Genomic DNA, 6000 nt, shown 5'->3' with positions numbered 1-6000 from the left:
CCAATCATTGGTTCTTTCCAGATTAGACTACTGCAACTCTCTCCTTGCTGGCCTCCCCAAATCCCACCTTTCCCCTCTAAAATCCATCCTCCACTCATCAGCTCGCTTCGTATATGGGATTAAAAGAAATGATCACATCATACCCATACTGCTGTCTCTTCGCTGGCTTCCTATTGAAGCAAGGTCAATTTACAAGACTGCCTGTATCACCCACATAGCCTTCCACACCTCCACCCCACGCTATCTAGCTAATTAACTCAAAATCTCAGGAGGCTCTAGACCTTCAGGCAATGCAGAAAACTTACTGCTCAATACTCCTACCTTCAAAAGGGATCGATTTATGGCTTAACCGTTCTCTAGTAATGCAACCAGAATCTGGAACTCACTTTCTCCATCCCTTCGAAACACCACCTCTTTCCGGACCTTCAAAGCAGATCTTAAAACTCCTCCAAAGACACTTGCTGGAATAACTCAACCCATTTCTTGACCATTACGACCATCTAGAACTCACATGAGTTCAACTTTGTAAATATGTATTTTACTCCTGTTTCAACCTAACGCTTACACCTTTCATATTTTTTACAATATAACTTACAACCTGTTTGCGTTGTATCTGCATATATGTAACTTGTTAGCGTGATCAGCCTATCTTGTGTACCTGTAACTTTATAAATGTATCTTGTTAGCGTGTTTAGTCGATCTTGTGTACCTTTTGTAATGTACCTGGCACTCCCATGAGGTCAACTTTGTCCATATGTATTTTACCCCTGTCCTAACCTAACGCTGACACCGTCTATATCTTTGCAATATAAATATGCAACTTGTTAGTGTTATAACTGCATACATGTAACTTTTTAGCGCGATAAGCCTATCTTGTGTACCCAGGGCTTTAAGTGGGCCTGGTATCATCGGTGCTGAGCACCGGCAGTTTTTTAAACGGGGGTTCAAAACGGGTCTCTATCGGGCTCTGTTTTGTGCCCTGGCACACAGCAGTGACAGCAGCACATCGATGTGCGCGTGCTCACACTGCACACTTCTCAAAAGTGGAGAAGAGACAGCATGAGGTCATGCCAGGTGAGCGTCGTAGGGGAAGGGAAGTCCTTTAAAGAGAGTCATTGTCTCTCTGGATTTCCCTTCTCTTTTTGAAACACAGGAGCAGCAACATCGTCGTGGTTTCACCAGGGCTTTAAGTGAAAGCTTTTTCAATATTATATACAACAAGCCATAGTTGCTGCTTATGTATCTTATGCAACTAACAATCATTGACAAAGCCAATAGTCCTAACTTGTTGCAGGTCTGATGTTACTTGTATCATATATCTGGATGCAATGACAGAAACAGCTAAATAAAAGTTGGGCGGCACACTATCCTAAGCACAGATTTTTAGCGAATGTGTTTTTAAGCCACGCCTTTAATTATATTGGCCACACCCCTTTGAGAGACCCCCTAGTTTTTTCAACCCACTTAAAGCCCTGTGTGTACCTGTAACTGTAAATATGTAACTTGTTAGTGTGTTTGGTATATCTTCTGTACCTTTTGTAACGTGCCTGGTTCTTCTGTAAAGCGCTCTGACACCTTTGGGTAAAGTTCGCGCTGTAGAAAACTGCATTAAAGAAAGAAAGAAATATCTTGCTTCACTCGTAGAACACAAGAAATGGGAAATGGGCTGTCCGAACTCTGCGCACGTGGGGAGAGGCGTGGCGAAGCAGGCTCTCGTGCCCATGGCAACGGACGCGGTGGCTCAGTGATTTGAAGCAGGTGGTGGAAACCCACTGGATGCAGTGATTGCGGTGCACGGCCCCTTCCTGCTTTGAGTCTACTCGGGCTCGCCGGGCCGCGTCTGACCGAGGTAAGAGAGGGACTGTAGCCGAGCTCATCTCATCCGCACCTTGTGCGGCACATCGAAACCTTTTTGCCTCAGACTGATTTTTTGACGCAGGTTTCCTCTAACCGCAAGGCGTTCGCGCGCAGAGTATCACGCGCACCCAGCTGGCCCTCACACACAGTGCGCGGCAGGCAGGGTGACGGATACAGCACCCAGAATCTGGGGTGATTCGGGCAAGACTGTCTCTTGCTATAGACTCTGAGAAACGCCCCTTTTGATGAAACAGCAAACTGTAAATGTATAAATCTCAACCCTCTTGAAGTGTGGAGACTCCCAACGCTTCGAGCTCCATCGTTTTATTGTTAATCTAATCAGAGCTCTGTTGCTTTATTAAGGGCCAGTCAGGCTTGTAGGTAAATAATGGGTATAAAAACAGAACTACCTTATGGATTTTGGGGTTTGAGAAAGTAATTTTAGGGGTCTCGTAAAGGCGAGCATTACTGAATGATTGGTTAAACTTTCCGAAGCAGCCGAAAGCTCAGGTGGGCCAGGATACATAAGCTGACTAGTACCAAAGGAAAGTTTGAACAAGCATTGATAAAGTTGTTTCTTTATTTTGTGCTTGATATTTTTTTCTTGCAACTTTTTTTGTTTTTCTCCCTCTCTTTCTTCAAAAAACCTTTATTGACAAAAGGAAATCATGGCACATTACAGCAGTTAAGACAGTAGAGGTTGCACATACAATTGCATTCCGCCGTGATGAAGGCTAAGAGGAATACATAGCCCATCTGTAGTGAGTGGTGATTAAGACACATTGGGGGAAGCACACATGATCTGGTTTGGGGGGGGAGGGGAGTAAGACCGACGGTACCATATCTGGCATTCTGTGTGTCGGAAATGGGGAGTCTGTTATTGAGACGTCTGGAGTAGTTAACCGTTGGAGGTAGGAGATGAGAGGAGCCCATATGTCTGAGGGTCTTCTGGCCGCCGGCATCAGATCCCATACGCCCAGGAGAGTCTGGCAGTGGGCTGCATCGTCCAACCAGTTCTGGACCATGGGCGCCCTGCACTTAGCAAGCACTAGAAGCATTGCAATTGGTTTGCGGTTAGCATCTGACACATGTTTGACGAAGCCCAGAAGACATATCAGGGGATCAAGAGTGATCCGTTCAAGTGTGATGTCACTGATGGCTGTGCATACCCCATGGCAGAACAATGAAACCCTGGGGCACAACCAGGCCAGATGGGCAAAGTCCGCGCCGGGAGCCGAGCAGCGCGCGCATCTGTCATTGTCAAGGAGGACCATCTTGTGTAAGGATGCGGGTGTGTGGTAGAGGCTGTGCAAATACTTCAAATGAATGAGCCTCAGACGATAGTTGGGAGAGAGGTGCTTCATCTGGTTGCAGAAGTAGAGCCAGTGTTCAGGAGGGAGGTCCCTTTCTAAGTCCACACTTCACGCATTGTGGGCACGCTCAGTGTTAGTAGTGCAGGCGGCCAATGTAAGAGCGTATAGTCTAGTGACCAAATTCCACGGGGAGCTGGAGGAATGAACAAACTCAAGGGCCATGTTGGCCTGGGGGGCATGCGGGAACGCGGGGTTATCTTCTCTACATGTCGCTCTGATCTTATAGTACAGCAGTTTGTCAAGTGGATGTGCGTTTTCAGTAAGGGTAGAAAACGTATTGTTGGGGTAGATGTCTGCTATGGTGTTGAGGCCTAGGTGCCCTGCGCGGTGGGCCATACATGCTGTCTGCAATGGGGGGGAATGCTAGGTGGCTAGCAAGTCTCATGAAAGGTGCATACAGTGTACCGGTGTCAGGCCCAACGCAGGCTTTCAACTGTTTCAATCTCGCCGCGTGGGGGGTTTAGGTTGGAGAAATAGTGCGGTCTAAATCGGCCATGGGGCAGCGAGGTCCACCTCGACTGCCACATGAGGTTGGAATGGCGTGGGGTGGAGCCAAAAGTGGGGAAAGCTGGCTTGGGCTCACAGCGCGTAGAGCTTAAAATCAGGGGCTCCCATCCCGCCCGGACCAGGGGTAGTGTAAGAATATCATAGGCAATTCTAGGCTGGCGTCCAGCCCAGATCAGAGTGATAATGTTTGCGTAAAAAATACGACATGAGAGGGAAGGGGATGTTTAAAAAGAAGTACAGGAATTTTGGGAGCACCACCATTTTAGCAATGGCAATGTGCCCAGCCAACGATAACAGGAGGTTTTGCCTCACGCGGATCTTGGTCTCCAGCCAGTCCAAAATTGGACTTCCAGAGTTCGTCCACGTCCCTGCTCAGCCAGATGCCGAGGTATCTAGTGGGACCTAACACCTAAACAAAGGGGAAAGTCAAGGATGAAGGGCTTTGTAGTATCGGTAAGGGGCAAAAGGACTGACTTGACCATTGACTTGGACTCCAGATAGGCAACCAAATCGCACCACATCCCTAGTCACAGGCGCCAGATTTTCCTGAGGGTCTTGGACGTATATCGTGACATCATCCGCGTACATGGATGTGACGAGGGCGTGAACTGAGAAGCCGATGCCCCGGTGGGCGTGATGCTGGTGCAGTCTCGCCACCAGGGGTTCCCTGGCGAAAAGCATAGGAGAGAGGGGACCCCCTTGCCTAGTGCTTCTCGAGGTAGCAATGAGGTCAGTGATCTGCCCGTTTATCCTGATGTGAGCCGTTGGAAGCGTGTATAGTAACTGTATCTTACATATGAAATTTAGGCTGAATCCCCAGCGAGGGAGAGGGTAGAAGAGGAAAGGCCACTCCAGCGTGTCAAAGGCTTTAGTAGCATCCAGTAGGGCAGCCACAGCCGGTAGTGAGGGATTGATCTGGTGAAGGACAGAGAAGATGGCTCGTAGGTTGTGAGAGGTGGCGCCCCAGGAATAAAACCGGATTGATCTGTGCGAGCGATTCATGACATAACGGGGAGGATGCGGCTGGCCAACAATTTGGCGTAAATTTTATTGTCGGTGTTTATAAGGGACAGTGGGCAACTAGCCTGTTCTTCGCATGACAAGAAATACACGATAAAAGTTAAAGATGTTAAGTGGTATAGTGAATAACATGAAAATAAAACGAATGCATATAGCATCTGAAATGTAGCTTTAATTGATGGTTATTACTAATTACAAATTTGTGTGCATTGCTGGATTCTTTATGCATTTACGAAAGGCAGAGCACTGGACCAAGCTCTGAAAATCCTAGTACTGCGTGGGTGATATTCTCTTAAATTGTTTTCTCCTGCTTTGTCCATCCATTCGTCGTCCTATGTGTGTACTTTTCTGACTAGACAGAGACAGAGTAAGAGAAATGAGAGGGTGTGAGCAACAAAGAGAATAGTATAGAAAAAGAGGTGAAGTAAAGGGAAATGGAAAGTAGAGCTCAAGATGAAGTGAGGTAGGGAGACTTTAGCAGGCTTTCTTCAAGAGCAGTGTAATTCATAAAGAAACATCCATATCTTGCTTTACTATGTGCAGCAGATAGTAAACATAAAACAAATATATGGGTGTGGCATCTATTTTGAACAAGACAGCATTGAGGCCCATTTATCTTAATCTAGGCTGACATACTTTAACAAGTCATGGCAAATGTGTTTCAAGTGCATTAGCTTCATGTCAGTGTACACGTGTATTCAAGTGTAGCTTAATTGCTCTGCACACTATTAATAACAAACATTTTTGATTAAGACGCATAAATGCCTCAACCCCCCCCCCCAATTATTTTATTATCACTAAAAACCGCAAACTATTTATATTATGGTATGCTTTTTTTTTTTTCTGTCTCACGTCTCGATTTCTTCCAACAGTGATTATAGACTTGGTCTCTGGCATCCTCTTATATCTCGAGCTCATATTTTTTTCCCTTAGATGCTTCCTTCCTTTTTACACCCACAATTTATATCCAACTTATTAATGATTAATTCAGACAGTTTGAGCAAGAGAAACAGACCAATTGCACAAATGAACACTATAATTGTAGGTGTTAGTATAACCCTCAGCATACCACCTCCCAAACTGTCAAACTACTCAACAACCTCCCTAAAGCCCTTTCCAATCTCACCAAACCAGGAAACCAGTGGTTTCTGCAAGCCATGCTCTTTAAAACATTTGAATTTTGAAAAAAACCTCAGTAATATTAACAACCTATGCGCTAATGGCCTTCGTGTTATCCGGCATC

General features: G+C 46.0%; 1 protein-coding gene across 1 annotated transcript in view; it reads left to right on the top strand.

Annotated features, from left to right (window-relative positions):
• Nucleotides 1-1734: 1734 nt before the first annotated feature.
• CCDC146 (coiled-coil domain containing 146) overlaps nucleotides 1735-6000 on the top strand; it is a 1030007-nt gene continuing 1025741 nt past the window's right edge. Inside the window, exon 1 of the mRNA XM_085654014.1 lies at nucleotides 1735-1849. The gene's annotated coding sequence lies outside the window, so the exon portion shown is untranslated. The remainder of the gene's footprint in view (nucleotides 1850-6000) is intronic.

The sequence above is a fragment of the Triturus cristatus genome, chromosome 4_1 (assembly GCF_964204655.1).
Source record: "Triturus cristatus chromosome 4_1, aTriCri1.1, whole genome shotgun sequence".
Taxonomy (NCBI): Eukaryota; Metazoa; Chordata; class Amphibia; order Caudata; family Salamandridae; genus Triturus; species Triturus cristatus.
The sequence above is the reverse complement of the archived record's forward strand: the minus strand, read 5'-3'. Positions and strand labels throughout refer to the sequence as shown.